General features: G+C 41.5%; 1 protein-coding gene across 1 annotated transcript in view; it reads right to left on the bottom strand.

Annotated features, from left to right (window-relative positions):
* The window catches only part of ATP6AP1 (ATPase H+ transporting accessory protein 1), a 59,504-nt gene that overhangs the window by 12,054 nt on the left and 28,614 nt on the right, over nucleotides 1–18,836 (bottom strand). The window lies entirely within an intron of this gene.

Raw genomic sequence — 18,836 nt, 5'->3', positions numbered from 1 at the left:
GATGGCTTTGGGAAGATCTATGCTCACTTGGCTGAGATGGGGAACTCTTATATGAGATTGCACTGCAAATACATTTGCTTTCAGGAATTCTTTTAATAGGTAGTGCCTTCTTTATAAGAAGTGCCTGTCTGTATAACGAAAGTGGCAGCAGTGCCACTTGCCCCTTTTCCCAGGGCAGCTTTGCTAAAAAAATAAATTCCCACTGATGTAAATGGTAAAACCTAGCTCATCTTATTGGACAAAAACTTTATCCTGTTGTTCATGTCTCACTCTTTACTTCCTACTCTGTTCGTATCTGTGCTGTTCCATCTGTTTCTAACACTCACATCAGCTTTACAACTTGGTATTCTACAAGTGCCCTCTGCCCTTGGATAACTTTGGGATACAAGAAATGAGAGTCATAACAGGAGTTACCAGAACCGTAATTATGTGGAACTACTGCCTGGAACCATTTTAACAGGTTTAAAGACAGGCAAGGACTTTTCTTCCAGTCTGGAAGAGAAGCTATAATACCACTTTATAACCTGTCTGTGGTGAGGAGCCCCAAAAGATTTTGTCACATTAACTGCTGCCCTCTAAATGCTATGGGCCATCTGTTATTTACAGTGCATCTTTGCAGGTAGCTATCTCGTTCTGTGAACAAAGCAGAACAGGTCGAGTAAAAACCTTTGACTAAACACTCAAACAAAGATTGCAATCTTCCTCTCCCATACATGCATACTTTATGAATTCCTTTTTAATTCACAGTAGTGCCTTTTCAAATACATCAGAACATGCATTATTTTAAATGAATACCACTTCCTTTAAAAGAAGAGTGTACAACAAAAGAAAATATTCAACTTTTGATATAAAACTTTTAATCTTCCCTTAGGCTCTCCTGAAATGTAATCATTTTATTTCAAACTGAGAGGAAGAGCTGAAGTCTAAATTATATCCTGTCTAACAATTGACTTCACTATGTGGGCCCTGCATATCATCTAAAGAGGGCTTTAAAAACCACCTGCTAATAGCTGAAAACAATGCTGCATCGGAGACTGTGATTGGGCTGACTTTGGGGATTAGTTTAAAGTATCTTAAAATAAAAAGAAAGCTATTAGAATATCGTCATGAGACTGCAGCTTTATTTCTATTGCTCTGCTGCCAGTACTTTGTTGTGAGGCTCTCACATAAAGATTCCCTTTGGTCTCTGAAAAGGCATATAAACCAGAAGAGCGTTTACCTGTAAAGAAGGGGTGTCAGGGACTAAGAAATCCATTAGTTTCCTCTGACTAAACCTGTTTTAACAAATTTACTCATGCTGAAGAAGAGAGGCAACACAACTTGCCAGTCATATTTCTAAAAGCAGGCTTTGTTTCAGTCATTTTTGTGATTGAAAATAGAGAAAGTCATGGACTGTGCAGCCCAGCAGGTCCTTACCTGCACAGCTACAGGCAGGCAGGACGGGAGCCTGGCAGAATCACCTCTCTGAAGAAATGTCCTGCAAGCACATACCAGCCTGTCTACTCATCCCTTCATCCTGAAGGTCTATTTCTATCAGGTACATGTGGCTGGTGTAATTTAGCACATTCAAAACCAGAAAGCATGCCTCATAGCGATTCAAGAAAATTTAGCCCTGAGGCTGGAGGGAGGATATATGAAATACCCCAGCCTGGGACCCACTGTAGAACAAAAGACAGCAATCGCTGCTTGCCCCTGACCTTCAGTTTGGAGCTGAGAGCTCCCCCACCACATCCCTGCCTCCTCCGTATTTCAGAATAAGGTTTCTTGCTTCTTTGCTGTACAGACATGAGCTTACTGAATTAAAATCTTTTTCCCCATACCATATATTCCATGCTAAGCTACAAATGACAAGATATTACATTGAGAAATTGATTGTATTTACATTGAATTCTTGTAAATCAATTAGATTATTTAGGAACAACCCATAGTGGCAGTGCTCTCAATCATTCAAACATATTTCATTCTGTTGTTTAGTGACCCCTTCACCTTTACCTAATCTGAACCATACACACTGAGAGTCACTGTCTTGTTTGTCTGGATTTATCAACGATATTTTAGATCTCAGGTATGCAGTGATCACAAGACCCGATTAAACAAGGTACAAAGGAAAAAGAAAAAGAAAATAAAAGGTGCAATTTACATTGGTTTAGCTCACAACTGAACACCATGGTTACTAACTGAACCTGCAGTAGAAGTAGCCTGGACAAAATTCTTCCCTTTCATCTGGTTTGCAACCCTCCTCATTCAGAATCATCTCCCTTGGAAAAGAGAAACACAGCTGATCTGGCAATATTTTGATGCACCAACATGCTGATCTTTTTCAAAGCAAACAGACCTTCGATCCAAAATTATTCATTTGTTTTGCTGCCATTGCTGTTTTTGTTTTTTTGTTGGCTGTTCCAAAACAGAATGGCTAGAGAAAAGAAAAAAGATATGTGGCCATTTCATATATTTTAACTTACAAACAAATATAAATTGCAAGCTTGCAAACACATAAAAAAAATACTGGGAAAACACAATTTTCATTGGCTGAAATTATGAATGGTAATGAACCATAGGAACAGGCTACACTAGTACTAGTTCCAAAGTGGAATTTTTGGATATAGGTTCAGCAGATCACAGAATCACAGAATCACAGAATTTTCTAGGTTGGAAGAGACCTCAAGATCATCAAGTCCAACCTCTGACCTAACACTAACAGTCCCCACTAAACCATATCCCTAAGCTCTACATCTAAACGTCTTTTAAAGACCTCCAGGGATGGTGACTCCACCACTTCCCTGGGCAGCCCGTTCCAGTGTCTAACAACCCTTTCGGTAAAGAAGTTCTTCCTAAGATCCAACCTAAAACTCCCCTGGCACAACTTAAGCCCATTCCCCCTCGTCCTGTCACCAGGCACATGGGAGAACAGGCCAACCCCCACCTCGCTACAGCCTCCCTTGAGGTACCTGTAGAGAGCGATAAGGTCACCTGTGAGCTTCCTTTTCTCCAGGCTGAACAAGCCCAGCTCCCTCAGCCGCTCCTCATAAGACTTGTTCTCCAGGCCCCTCACCAGCTTCGTAGCCCTTCTCTGGACTTGCTCGAGCACCTCCATGTCCTTGTAGTGAGGGGCCCAAAACTGAACACAGTACTCGAGGTGCGGCCTCACCAGAGCCGAGTACAGGGGGACGATCACCTCCCTAGCCCTGCTGGCCACACTGTTTCTTATACAGGCCAGGATGCCGTTGGCCTTCTTGGCCACCTGAGCACACTGCTGGCTCATATTCAGCCGACTATCAACCATCACTCCCAGGTCCTTCTCCGCCTGGCAGCTCTCTAACCACACATCTCCCAGCCTGTAGCTCTGTTTGGGGTTATTGCGCCCCAGGTGCAGGACCCGGCACTTGGCCTTGTTGAACTTCATGCAGTTGACCTCGGCCCATCGGTCCAGCCTCTCCAGATCCTCCTGCAGAGCCTTCCTACCCTCGAGCAGATCGACACATGTACCTAACTTGGTGTCATCTGCAAACTTACTGAGGGTGCACTCAATGCCCTCATCCAGATCATCAATGAAGATATTGAAGAGGACCGGCCCCAGCACCGAGCCCTGGGGAACGCCACTAGTGACCGGCCTCCAACTGGATTTGACTCCATTTACCACAACTCTCTGGGCCCGGCTATCCAGCCAGTTTCTAACCCAACGAAGCGTGCGCCAGTCCAAGCCAAGAGCAGCCAGTTTCTTGACGAGAATGCTGTGGGAAACGGTATCAAAAGCCTTGCTGAAGTCAAGGTAGACCACATCCACAGCCTTTCCCTCATCCACCCAGCGCGTCACTTTGTCATAGAAGGAGATCAGGTTCGTCAAGCAGGACCTGCCCTTCATAAACCCATGCTGACTGGGCCTGATCGCCTGCTTGCCCTGCAAGTGCTGCGTGATGACTCTCGAGATGGTTATGTCTTTTTTTTAGTCTTGTACTTCTTGACTTTGTAATGGTTATGTTTAGCTGTGCACATCAATAAGAGTAAGAGAAGTGTCCTGATTGTGCTCATTGCTCCTTTTCATTTCTAACAATGTGGGTCTATGACCACATCTCTGTGGAGCTGTTGCTCTTGTTTTAACAGCTAGAGGAATGAAGAGGTAATTCTGTACTTTTAGGGGGTGGAGGGAATAAGGAGGATAGTTACACTCCCTTTCTCTTTCTAGGTTGTATCTTAGTCCAGTCCTTGCCTCCAAACCAGTACCATGATCTGTGGTGTGGTCTCTATATGTATCACGCTTAGATGGCAGATGGTCATTTTTCCAAATTTGGTCATAATACAATTAAACCAGGTGTTGGAATCAGAAAACTACATAAAATCTCTGCTTCCATTAATAGCATAACAAAGCAAAACTCAGAAAGTTCCACGTAAGTGCAGAAAGGACCAGGTAACTGATGTGACACAATCATGTGAGAGGTGCTACAATAGCACCTCAAAGACAAATACCTGCTAGCTGAACTAGATTTTGTAGATTTGGTAGCTTGAACTTCATCTACCCATAACGTGCCATCAGTAAAGCTTTTGACAGGATACCAAACTGACTGTACATTTGCATTTTCTCAATTTGCTTTAACAGGGATCTTTAAAATGCTTCCTTGCAAAGCATCCTTTTAAAAATGATGCTAGAAGGCTGCTGTGTGCTGAGTGCAGTGGTGCTTGTCGCAGCATGATGACAGATAATGCTGCTTGCCGGGCTTTGGCTGCGGCATAGCAGAAGTCACTCAGCATTCACATCTCAGCCAAATATCAGGACATTTCAATTCCTTCTTCTGAAATTTCCATTTCCCTTTCCTTCATGCAAGAAGAGGTCAGTTTTCCTGTAGATTTTCAGACTGATAAAAGATCACAGCCTCACCACAGACAGCAACACCACCACCACTACCAGCCCCAGCTCTGCCAGTACATCAGCTTTGCTGAAAGATACTGTACCAAAAATCTGGGATGCAGGTAAGGGCTGTTTGTATCTTAATGTTAAAGTTCATCAATTTAAAAAGCAACCACTGGTATTCAGAATCACTGCAAATATGTTATTTTCAGTGTCAAGTTTAGAAAAATTGCAAGCATTGCAAGAAGAGAAAATGTATTTGATTAAACCTATTTCACTGATCCATTGGTACAGGCCTATAGCATAATGGTACTTCAACCTGTCAAAATCTAGAACATCAAGTAAACAGTTACCAGTTATCTCTGGTTTTGAGAGTTTGAACTTTTCAGTGTTTTTATAATTTCATTTTTTGTTGTGTTGTCCCATTCCACTCCCCCCCCCCCCCCCCCCCACACACACACACACCACCACCCCTGTCTATCTTAAAATATCACCTCACTTTTGGTGCTACATTTGGCCAGTCTTGTGTTCCATTCAAACCTCAGGCTATCTCCCTTTCTTTCCTTGAGCAGACTGGACGCACCCTGGATTCATCCTCTGGTACACCAGAGGGCTGTGCTGCCATCCAGAGGAAACTTGACAGGCTGGAGAAATGGGCTGACAAGAACCTCACAAAGCTGGAGAGGTTCGAGGTGAAGTGCGAAGTCCTGCACCTGATGAGGAACAACCCCACATGCCAACATGCTGGGGATTGCCTAGCTGGACAGCAACTTGGCAGAAAGGGACTTCAGGGTCCTGATGGACACCAAGTTGAACACGAGTGTTCTCGAACACTTCGTGCCCTTGTCACAAAGAAGGCCAATGGTATCCTGGGCTGCACTTGGCAAAGTATTGCCAGCAGGTGCAGGGAAGTGATCCTTCTCCTCTCCTCAGTCAGCACTGCCAAAGCTCATCTGGAGCTCAATCTGGCTACTGCTGTTAAAGACAACAAAAAATGTTTTTATAAATACATCAACACAAAAAGGAGGACTAAGGAGAATCTCCACCCTTTACTGGATGCGGGGGGAAACTTAGTTACCAGAGATGAGGAAAAAGCTGAGGTGCTTAATGCCTTCTTTGCCTCAGTCTTTAACAGCAAAACCAGTTGTTCTCTGGATGCCCAGTACCCTGAGCTGGTGGAAGGGGATGGGGAGCAGAATGTGGCCCCCACAATCCACGAGGAAATGGTAGCGACCTGCTACAGCATTTGGATGTAGGCAAGTCGATGGGGCCGGATGGGATCCACCCGAGGGTACTGAGAGAACTGGCAGAGGAGCTGGCCAAGCCGCTTTCCATCATTTATCGGCAGTCTTGGCTATCGGGGGAGGTCCCAGCTGACTGGCAGCTAGCAAATGTGACACCCATCTACAAGAAGGGCTGGAGGGTAGACCTGGGGAACTATAGGCCTGTTAGTTTAACATCAGTGCCAGGGAAGCTCATGGAGCAGATTATCTTGAGTGTCATCATGCGGCAGTTGCAAGGCAAGCAGGCAATTGGGCCTAGTCAGCATGGGTTTATGAAGGGCAGGTCCTGCTTGACGAACCTGATCTCCTTCTATGACAAGGTGACACGCTTAGGGGATGAGGGAAGGGCTGTGGATGTGGTCTACCTTGATTTCAATAAGGCATTTGACACAGTTCCCCACAGCATTCCCCTCGGGAAACTAGCTGCTTATGGCTTGGACTGGCGTACACTTCATTGGGTTAAGAGCTGGCTGGATGGCCGGGCCCAGAGAGTTGTGGTGAATGGAGTCAAATCCAGTTGGAGGTCGGTCACTAGTGGAGTCTCCCAGGGCTCGGTACTGGGACCAGTCCTCTTTAACATCTTAATCGATGATCTGGATGAGGGCATTGAGTGCACCCTCAGTAAGTTTGCAGATGACACCAAGTTAGGTACATGTGTCGATCTGCTCGAGGGTAGGAAGGCTCTGCAGGAGGATCTGGAGAGGCTGGACCGATGGGTCGAGGTCAACTGCATGAAGTTCAACAAGGCCAAGTGCCGGGTCCTGCACCTGGGGCACAACAACCCCGAACAGAGCTACAGGCTGGGAGATGTGTGGTTAGAAAGCTGCCTGGCAGAGAAGGACCTGGGAGTATTGGTTGATAGTCGGCTGAATATGAGCCAGCAGTGTGCTCAGGCGGCCAGGAAGGTCAGCAGCATCCTGGCTTTCATAAGAAACAGTGTGGCCAGCAGGTCCCCCTGTACTCGGCTCTGGTGAGGCCGCACCTCGAGTACTGTGTTCAGTTTTGGGCCCCTCACTACAAGGACATGGAGGTGCTTGAGTGAGTCCAGAGAAGGGCTATGAAGCTGGTGAAGGGTCTGGAGAACATGTCTTACAAGGAGCGGCTGAGGGAGCTGGGACTGTTTAGCCTAGAGAAGAGGAAGCTCAGGGGTGACCTTATTGCACTCTACAGGTACCTGACAGGAGGCTGTAGCGAGGTGGCCGTTGGTCTATTCTCCCACGTGCCTGGTGCCCGGACGAGGGGGAATGGCCTAATGTGCCAGGGGAGGTTGGATATTAGGAAGAACTTCTTTACTGAACGGGTTGTTAGTCACTGGAATAGGCTGCCCAGGGAAGTGGTTGAGTCACCATCCCTGGAGGTTTTAAAAGACATTTAGATGTAGAGCTTAGGGATATGGTTTAGTGGAAGACTTGTTAGCATTAGGTCAGAGGTTGGATTCGGTGACCTTGTAGGTCTCTTCCAACCTAAACTATTATGTGATTCTGTGATTCTGTACTGAAGTACTGTGTCTGGTTCTGGTCTCCTCAGTACAAGAGAGACATGGAGCTACTGGTGAGAGATGATGACGGGACTGGAGTAACTCTCCTGTGAAGAAAGGCTGAGATAACTTCGATTGTTCAGTCTGGAGAAGAGAAGGTTCACAGGGATCTTATCCATGTATATAAATATCTGAAGGGAGGGTGCAAAGAGGATGGAGCCAAGCTCCTTTCAGTGGTGTCCAGGGCCAGGACAGATGGCAATGGGCACAAACTGAAACACAAGAGTTTCTGTCTGAATGTCACAAAGCACTTTGTTACTATGTGGGTGACAAAGCACTGGCACAGGTTGCCCAGAGAGGCTGTGGAGTCTCTCTCCTTGCATGTGGTCCTGTGCAACCTGCTCTAGGATGGCCTGCTTGAGCAAGGGGTTGGACCAGACCACCTTCAGAGATCCCTTTCAACCTCAGCCATTCTATGATTCTGTATGATCCTGTCTTAAATCATCTGGAGATCTACACTTCATAACAACTTGAGTAGGATGCATGATGAGGAAGGCTTTTTCATCACAATGTTCAAGTCTAGATTCCTAGATTTCAAGAGCTAGAAGCCCCGTCTTATAAGATGTAATTTCCTACCTACTAAATGAACTACACATTTTACCTACTGCTCTTCCTGATTCCCGTTGTTTGAATTAACTTACCAATACAAAATATGAACCCAAAGGTACATGTCTGTCCATCATCTACACAGATATGAAATTAGACGTAATACTAAAAAAAAAAAAAAAAAAAAAAATCCACCCTGTATCAGGGTAGCAAAAATTTTTGAGCAAGTTTGAATTCAAATGCAGGCTTTGATGAAGTAACTACAGTCTTTCATGCTAAGTTGCAAAGTATCTTACCTACCTGCAAATAATTTTGACTTTCACTGCTTAATAACTAAAACTGACAGAAAGAAAATTTCTGCCCTGCTGCAACTGAACCCAGAGGATGTTTAAACTGTGTTTTCCACAAGGGATGTTTGTAGGGTGACCTGGTTATACTCAGAATCTCCTGAACATTTCCAGAGTAGATGCCTAGCTTATCAGGAATTACCAGAAGCTCATTTGAATGAACCTTTCTTACTCATTTAACTATCTCATTTTAAGGTGGTAGGTTATCACAACTTCAAGGTAGTTTTTCAAATTTGAAATTTCTGTTCATACTTAAATCACCTGATACTTTATAACTTCCATAACACAGTAAAGCTTACATATCTTAAAACTGCACAGATCCCAAGTAATTGCACTTGCAGGTGTTATCTGAACCAGAATTAAATTTCTAAATTGTTCCTTCCTTCCACACCAAATCACTTCAATGCAAACAGCATGAGGTAAAATTGAAATAGAGTTTTCAAGGGAAACAAAGCATCTAAAAATGTGCATTGGGTAGATTCATGAAAATTTAGAAACTTGGTTTAGAAAAATCAATTTCCGTATGTTTATGGATAAGCTGGAGTAAGCTGTTTGGACTGTGAGATCCAAGGCCTTACATTTTTTACTGAGGCACATTTCCTATCAACACTTTTTCTTAAGTAAAAATGTCAAATTGACCAGAATCACCAGTGTGTGCAGAAGAAGCATGCAGGTATGTAACAAGTTTCTCTTCTGCGAAACAGGAGACAGAAAAGTTGTTCTAAGTTACAAACAGCAAGAGAAACGTGCTTTAAAAGAAATATCATCTAATTCAGAATCTATGTATAACTCAACTATGCCAAAAGTATGGAACTGGATACATGTAGTGCTCTCATACATATGTATACACATACAGAAAAAAATTACAGAAAGTACGAAGATCCAGATGCACTTTGCAGAAGGTTAGTCCATGGAAGCACAGTATTTGGTAGAGTAGAAATATACTCAGAAGCAGACAATGTTCATACACATTTATCTCATTTTTATCCCAGATGACTGCATGCATCTTCAGGCAGATCCAGATGGAGAGCACAGAGCTGCATATCTGAAGGCATTTACAATAGGACCAAAAGAAGGAGCTTAACGTGGTCATGCTTCAAGGTGCACAGCAGGAATCATGTTTTCAAAGCAAGATTAATTTGCATTGCTGAAAATGGAATAGGATCCTCACAAAAAAAAAAAAAAAGAAAAGGGAAGAAAAAAAAAAGAAATTTCTAGAAAATGGCCTACTTCTTAGATTATACTTTCTCCTTTTCATTTCCACTTCAGCAGTTGGTAGGGATTCATTAGATCACCACATGCTAGCACAATGAAGTGATTTGTATGCTATTTTGCACCTTTGTAAAGCAATGTAAGCCCAATCAAGATATTGGAATAAATTTCAGTAGCACATCCTTTTGCCCAGCGGAGCTCTTGGCGTCTTTTTCACATTTTCATTAATATTCTGATAGAGCAGGGGGAAACAAGAATGCATAGAAAGGAGGTTCATTACGTCAGTAGCAACCATTTATTAACAATTACTATCACTTTAGTGCCCTGCAGGATATGTGACCAAGCTTACTGGTTTACATTATCATCTGAATGCTCCGTCCCCAGCCATGCATGCTTCTATCAGCAACCCAAATGGCTCGAGGACTGTGACCTGGCATCCTGCATCTCATCGCCCAGGATTCTTCACAAAAGTGAGGCTGGAACATGAGTGTTAAAGTGCAAATATAAGCCTGGTTCTCAAAGATAAGGGTCTCTTTAGGTCCTGTACTGTTTGTACTCATAGTACTGTTATGACCAAGTCATGACCAAGCATTTGGAGAACTTCAGTTAGAGGGGGCAACAAAACTGCAGCAGAGCCAGTCAGTTTAGTGGCCTGTGTAAACATAATCTTCACTGGCAGTCCAAATGTTTATGGCTAGATGTGCTTCTTCATAGGCCTGTTCTTTTGCAGCCCTGGGGCTGTATAAGATCTCTTGACTTCTGTTTACTGAGAATGTGACTATACCCTGTGCAATGGCATATGGTGCAGAGGTGAGTGAGCGAGCATGGGTCATGCACGTGCCAGAACCCAGAGCAGGGAAAGGTGCTGAGATGCAGCACTTTCACTTATCATTCCATTCGAAAGGCCTTGAAATGAGACAGGGAATTTTTGCATGTATACCAGCACATCTACAAATGCCAGACTAGTCCTACTTTTCTGAAGAAAACCTTGCTTATTTCCAGCTATTCTCTCGCTCCAACTTTTAACTGATTTTTATACCAAACTTTTTCAGCTAACCTAAGGAAGAGCAGCAATTGGCCTATAAAAAGATCTTGATTTTAGAAAGAAAAACATACTATGTATAAAACAGAATATGCAGCAGTGGAAGGAGCTGCTACACTTAAATTCACCACCTTAAATTTCATGTAGGACAACGTCCCCAGATTATTCCAATTAAAACAATGTCTTGGTCATCTACAAAATTGTTAAAATTCATTTGAATCACTTAAATTCAATTTAATTTAGAATACAAGAGAGGAAAAAGATGCACTAAGAGTTTTTATTGTAATACAGAATTAATTCTGCAAAGAATCTACCAGATTTATAATTCAAGAAAAATTCCCTGATGCCAATCTCCCCAGCTTTAACGTTAGATTTTGGGCCCCGTTTCAGGCAATGCTGCCATAAGGATAAAAGACATTACAGATTTTACATCACTTTTAGACTGCTGAGGGGAATACCCACTCCAGCTGACTATTTTCCCCACTTTCTATGTCTGTATGTAGAATCCAAGTTGCCATGGGAGATGTGAAAAAGGATGAGGTGCCTCTGCTGCAACAAGAAGAAACAGACATGTATTGAAGATTGGACTGAGGCTAGATAGGGGTCTGGTGGGTTACATCATTGAAAAATGCAGACGGGCAAAATGTATTACTCATAGTGCTGGGAGAGCTGCCAGCATTGTTTTTTCCCCAAATGTAGAGTAGTGATGGGGGGAATTAAATACCTGAACGTCCACAAATGTCTCCCTTCCTCCACTTAGTATTTTGATCCTGTAGCACTTTGGAGGACTAATCTGCAACACTGGGAAGCCTATTAGCTCCCTGCTTTTCTTACTTTGAAAAAAAGATGCGGACAGTATGACAGTATTTTACGTTACAACATTTATTGATAATTCGATGAAATTAATTTTTAGCTTTAAAAAGTTGCATACTGTTCCTACAATTACTTGGGTCTGTCTCTAATAAATGATAGTCTAATAAATGATAGGTCTGTTTTTCAGATGGTCAGATTTGCCCTGTAAAAATACCGTATTCAATGTGACAATGACATTCCTTGCTTTCAGCATCTCCATCTGTTTGTCACAACCCTTTTGGAGAAAACATGGAAGTCAGAACTTGCACTAAAGGAACTTGTGAAGGGAGTCTGGCACTGTTTTTCTAGTTTTGATGAATCAAAAGGCAAAGGCCAATAATTCTAGCAAACTGGATCTTTTGGACAGGGAAGATGAAACAAGCATTTTTTAAAATGGAAAATCAATAAAAAAGTGCTTACCTTCTACTCTGCTTTCTTACACTCAGTAATCCACTTAATTTTTCTGACAGTAGTGTATGTAAGCTAGAAGGTACATATATAAATGAAAACCACATCATGAAGTCTAGACAAAACTTATCTTAAAACTAACATCCATGCACTTTGGAAGACTACCACACTTTCTTTTTTCTTGATAAACTTTAATAAAACCTTCTGGGTTTGTCTCAGAATAGCTGTATTTCCACCACAGCTTAGTTAACTCTTCCAAGGAACACATCTGAGCCCCCTGTTATTAATCTATTAATCTCAACTTCATAATCTCTTTCATCTCCTGACAGTTTCCAGCCCAACAAGAGAAAAAAAAAAAAAAGAAAAAAAAGAAAAAAAAAGAGAGAGAGAGAGCAAAACATGCAAGGTCTGCCAGCAGTTGGGTGTGACTGCCACCTCTGGGGCTGGTAGTTACTGACCCTTGTCATGATACCTTGCAAAACTCTGGAAAACTGAACTTTGTAAGGTAAGGTGTATTAGACAACAAAGACCAACTTCCTTCCAGCACTTCAGTGGGTTTGCATTCAGTGAGCAGATGCCTGGTGTTGTTCTTCCCTTGCCAGGCAATGGCAAGCCTGACTGGGGATTTGGTTCCATCACCATCAATTGCTCCTGTTGGCAGTTCACACCACGAGAAAATTTGTGGAGCAACACAAAGGAAGATCATTAGGGTCACAAGGAAAGCATATACTGGGGAGAAGGAAGGCATTTTCAACAGCAAAACAAGCAATGTAGGATCTAACACTCACCTTACAATAGTTCTGCTGAAAATAAGGCAAGAAACCCTACTTATTCTGTTCCAGGATTTTGTCAGTGTTTTGGCTGAAAGCCCCAGAGGCAGAGATATCTAGCTGTTAGAATAGAGAGGGTTCATCTTACATACTGTAGTGCACTAAAACATAGGATGATGTTGTTTATGAATCATTAAATATCTATCTGTGAAGTCACTCGATCATTTGGGTTAAAACAGAAATCCCATCAGAGAAGAACAGCTGCAATGTGGCATTACAATCGTAAACATTGAGGCTTTTGTAAAATGACAAGGACAGAGCAAGAACAAAATACGCTATGTAATATTAAATTTGATGTCAGGCACCACTTTACGTATGGGTTTTACAGTAATGCTTCAATTAACAAATTAAATAAGATGCCAATGGCATTTTGGCAGGAATAGGATGGGTTTCTTGGCTTTTATCTTTTTTTTTTTTTTTTTTTTTTTTTACCGGGGGCATATCTGTCAGTGACACAAAGGACCTATGTTATACAAAACCCCAAAATAGAGACTCCCGTGCTAGGTTGGAGTGAGCTTGTCAGCCTTCATGAACCAGTACAGTGCTATGATACTAGGCTGGATCCCAGAAGCCACAAAGACTTGTCAACCTCACACTGGCCAAATCTGCCTCTACTCTTACAGCACCCCAGCACATTATTGAGGCCAACAGTCTGGGGGCCTGCCTGGTGAGCCACAGCCCTCCCACCGCTGCCTCTGGCACCACTGCAGTTTGGCTGCTGCCTCCTCAGGTGGCTGCACAGCTCTGCATGGCTCTAGGTTACTGAATCTACGGGGCTAAAAGATACTAGCTTCACAAGTTTTTGAAATCAGTTGATTTTCTAAGTTTGACAACTTTCTAAGCCAGAATGGTAAAAAGATACCTTATATTAGTTGACTGAAATCCTATTGAATCTTAAGCTGTCAGTTTGAAGGGATAGGCAGTATGGTCCTCAGAAAGAAAAAAAGATCTGTACTTCAAAACACTAACACTTCTGTAACAGCCTGTCAACATTTTATGGCCACCCTGGCCTAATTCTTAGCTTGGTCTGCTAACACTCTGATGTGCAATCTTTGTGAACAGAGGCTTGCATGCAATTCCAGGTTGATTTATTTTTATGGAAAAGTCAGTATTATTTAATAAAAGTAACTTTTAGAAAGAACATTTCAATAGAACTATCCATCACTAAAGCAAGGATGTATTTCTGTTAAAGTAATAAAAATGCTTGAAAATTACACAAAAAAAATTATCACTGGCTATTCTAATCTTAGAGGCGTGTATGCTGTATCTATGAATTAATGGCTGTATATGCACAATGGTTATGTATGAGTAATGACGGTCCCTCTTTCCTGCTTCAAATGGCAGAAAGTCATTAGCTGATGGCTTTGGAAAGGGTCTAATACTTCAGTGGATCTCAGACACAGTAAGAGTTGGAAAATAGAAAAATACAACCATTACATGCACAGATACAGCAGATCTAGAACTGCTCCACAAAATGTCTTCCTCGCAAAAAAACACTGAATTTTTGAAATTGAGACATCCTGTTGCACTATATAAAGGGAAAGAATTCTTTTCTAAAATGAAAGAAGAGAGAGAATATGATATGCCGTTTGAAACAAGAAAAAAAAAAAAAAAAAAAAAAAAAAAAAAAAACTGATGTTTCTTCCAATTAGTTTTAATGGTGTTACAGATTGGATGCACTAAAACTTAGGAGTTTGTTATGCTGTCTCTAACCACTAGATCACACACACTTTCCAGGATCCAGGATATACATTTTACTGATTAATGGCAAATTTTTATGTCATGTGCTGGTATAGTGTGTCTTTGTTCCTTTAATATCTCTCTCCTTAGCACAGACAACAGAGGCTGCACTAGAAATCATATGGTGCAGAATTTCAGTGCTTTTGCCAGTACATGGGATAGCCCAGTGGTTGCACCAGATGGATCTGTTCCCAGCTTTATTTATTTAACTTCCCACAATGGGAAGGAATACAAGAAGAAATGCAGGTCGATATTTTGGGCAAGGCTGTTCTGACATGCACAGCATTCCCTGTCACACAGCACCGAGCTCTTTGCACTTCAGCCCGAGGAACACGCTGGGAGGGGACGTGCGTTGTGACTCTGAGCAGATGGGATTGGTTTCCCATTTCTAACCCCTGACTTCCTCAAAATGGGAATGCATGTTTGTCTCTGAAGAATATCGTGCCTGTGGGTCTTGGTGTCTGGAGAAGGTGTGGGAAATACATTTCTTCTTGACCAGAAGATACAGTTCCCTTTGATCAGTGGTAGCAATGAATGGGGAAGGGATTCAGAGTTCCCAAAAGAAACCTGCAGATCCTTACTGACAGGGATCTTGAAAGTCCAACCTGTTTCACTACAGTGAAGTAGGGAAAACTGCACAGAGCTTGGGGTGACACCTACTTGATTTCCAGCTGACACAGTTGTTTTTTATTATAGATTTCCCCGTTGCCAACAGAACAATGATTTATGTGCCACATTTTCACGTGGGAATTTCCACAACAACCCGACAGGCAAGCATGAGGAGGAAAGCCTGTAAACTTCCTTTAGCAGAGCTTTTTTTAGTCTGTTGGCTTCTTCTTATGGCTTATGGCCTTTAGTTAAATAAGTTACATATTACCTCTTACATCCCTGTTCTGGAGAAATGCTATGTCAATATCCCAACCTTCCACTGCCAAGCAAAGAAACACGACCAGCTACACACTGTGAGACCAAAGGTCCACCTAGCCCTCTTCCAGTGCTACTGATCGTTAACTGGCTGATATGAATAAGAAAAGTGTAAATAGAAACAGTAATTATTCCAGGATACCCTCCTTGATTCCTGTCATCTTTGGGATAGAGACTTTCAGAGCTGAAGGTTGCATTCCAGTGAACACGGGCTCTTCCATCCATCCTTCCTTCCTATATTTCTTCCATTAGTTTACCAAATCACTGAAATCAATGAACTTTCATCATCCAAAGATGTATAATGTGAAAAACAGTTTATTTTGTTTCTTTTAAGGAATTTGGTGCTCCTTAATTCCTGTGTTGTGGCCTGTAAGTGGAGATAATCATCAACAGTGGCCAGAGATAGTTAATAATTACTTAATGTTAAGCTTATCCATGTCATTGTTGTTTTTATTGTTTCCCCCTTGAACTATTGCTTTTCCTAGATATTTATGTCTTCTGCTGTAGTTGTAAGGTATCCCTTTGGAGATAGGGTGGCAAAAATTGCACACATTATGTCACTCACAGACTTGCACTCACCATGGATTTACAAAGTGAAATAACTGACGCTTGCTGCTTTGCCCTTTTCCTTTCCAAGTAATTCCTAACTTTCTGCTTGCTATTCATCCTGCTGCTGAATGCTGTGATGTTCCAAGAGATCTGCCCACAGTCACACCAAAATCTCTCTTCTGAGAAATAGCAGCCTCTCACCACGGTGCAATATGCATATTTAAGGTTTTCCTTATGTGTGTTACTTTCCATTACACTGGATTTCATCTGTCATTTTATCACCCAGTAACACAGTGTTGTGAGTTGTTTCTCTAACTTGTCAGTACATCGACAAACTTCAGTGTCTTCAGATTTCGGCCCCCTTTCTATACGCTTTGGAACAGCACAGGTTTCAACATGCATCCATATGTAATTTCACTTTCCAGTGTAAACACTGATCTTTTATTTTTATCCATGTTTCCTACCTTCAGATTTTTTATTTCTGCCCCCAAATAACCCCACTTTTTACCCTTTTTACTGAAGCAACAGGATCACTTTACCTATGTATTTTACACCTCTCTAAGAACACTGAATACTTATTATATTTTCCTCATGTATTCACTTATTTACTCCTATACTTTGGCCGGTACAGAACATACGTTTGCTGGTTTTATTTCCCAGACACATGGAACCTCTTTTGAAACTCCATGTCATGCTTGCTACATCCTGCTCCTCTGGGATTAAGGCCAAACTAATTTATAATTTATATGTACATATATAAATTACATAAATTATAATGTATAATTTTACATTTGAAATCATGACAATTAAGATAATTAGTTTGGCAGTTTCTTGTTTTATTTAGAATTTAGGTGAAAATTATCTTACTTTGGTGATATGATAATTCATTTTATTGGTTTATTCTGAAATCTGTTCTACCACCAGCTCAATAACAACAAAGGTTTTTGAGGGTGGATGATTACTAGAACAGTCTTTGAAGTGAGAAGTTCTCTATGTTCCACCACAGAGACTATCAACACATAGGTTCATTTGGCTTTGTGCTGTCACTTATTTTTCTGATTTCCTCATTTTGATTAGATCCAATGAGCTCTGAAAGAATTCCTGTCTACTGTATTTTTATGTTTTGACGCCTTTCACACATTATTCTTCAAAATGTTTGCCTTACGATTTTGTACTTAGCTTGTAGGAATTTATATTCCTTTATATTTTCTGTATGCACACAAACTTTTACTTTTTAAGCATGGTTGAATTACTTCTAATAGCTTCACCTCCTTCACTCTGTTTTCACACTGTCACAAGAGAGTTTGGGACATTTGCATGCAAGGAAGGAGCAGGGGGAGAGAAGTCGTCTTTCAAAAACACTTTTAGGCATTTAGTTTTAGCTTTTAGTATGCTGTCTGTAAACGGTTTGCATTCTATGTATGAACAGAGTCAGTCAATATAATTAGTGGAGCTAAGAGGGTGAACAGGATGTTCTACATACTGAGCACATTCAGTTGCTCTCAGTTCAGGTTCCATTTGCCTTTATCACCAGTAAGTTTCACCTGATCCAAAGCAGAGAGGCCCAAGACAGAGGCCAACAGGTTGCCCAGAAAGTGGTGGATTTCCCATCCCTGGAAGTGTTAGGGGCTAGGTTGGATGGACCTTGGGTGGCCTGATTTAGTGTCCTGGCCCATTGCAGGGGGGTTGGACTGGATGATCTTTAAGGGCCCCTTCCAACTCAGACTATTCTATGATTCCATGAATTCACCGTATCACACATATATGGTCTGTTTCAGTTTTAGGATTCAATCTTTAGCTCACAGTCATGTCGCTTGGATGATCTGTACCTCAGTCTTCCAAGAGTCTATGGGAATAAAATACATTTCTCTGCTTGAATCCAAACTTCTTTAAGATACAGCAGCAGTCTTTTACTGACCTGTCATTCTAATAAAATCTCTACCTTGGCTTTTTCCTGTCAGAAATTTTTAACATACATGCCAATATGCCATATCAATATGCTTGCTTAAAGTTATGTATTTACTTTATTCTATCATATTTTAGTCTTATACCTTAATTTTGATTTGATCATTTTTATGACCTTTAGCTATACATTAATGTACTTCTAGTAGTTTTCTTTGCAGTTTTTATATCTGTATTTTCCCCTTTTCATTTTTTCCTAAGACAGATCTCTTAGAACATGTAATTCTCACGTTCCCTTCTCCACCATCCCTCCCCCATCCCAGTTTTTCTCAGTCCTTAGCTTTAAACACCTTACAACTTTCTAATATGGTTTATATGGAACCCATTATAGGCTCAGAAGTTGGCAACTGAAAATAAAAAAGATTGTTCTGATCAGATAAAAATAATTTAGTTCTGTGCTTACCTTCATTTCCCAATGAAGTCGATATACATATATATATAAACATAAACACAAAACATAAGGTAAAGTTGAAAAAGAAAATGTTTAAATTAAGTGAATCTTAACACCCATGTCTACAAAATAGTAGTGCAAAGTCTAGGGTTAAAGGTAAAACACTAGCTTGCAGTTATTTCCCTGAATTCCCCACTAACACATGAACTGAATCATACAGAATTGCTAGCTAGCATTTCTCACATCCCTAGTATTCAATTTCCACGCTAATTTGGCTACATGTTTTGTTCATTTTTTTCCTCTAGAGCAACATGCAACTGGCTTCAACCAGCCTTAAGCAGTTCTTCTGTAATTATTTAAAAAGACTACA

The sequence above is a fragment of the Oxyura jamaicensis genome, chromosome 1 (assembly GCF_011077185.1).
Source record: "Oxyura jamaicensis isolate SHBP4307 breed ruddy duck chromosome 1, BPBGC_Ojam_1.0, whole genome shotgun sequence".
NCBI classification, from domain to species: domain Eukaryota; kingdom Metazoa; phylum Chordata; class Aves; order Anseriformes; family Anatidae; genus Oxyura; species Oxyura jamaicensis.
Note: the sequence above shows the minus strand (reverse complement) of the source record. Positions and strands in the feature narration are given on the sequence as shown.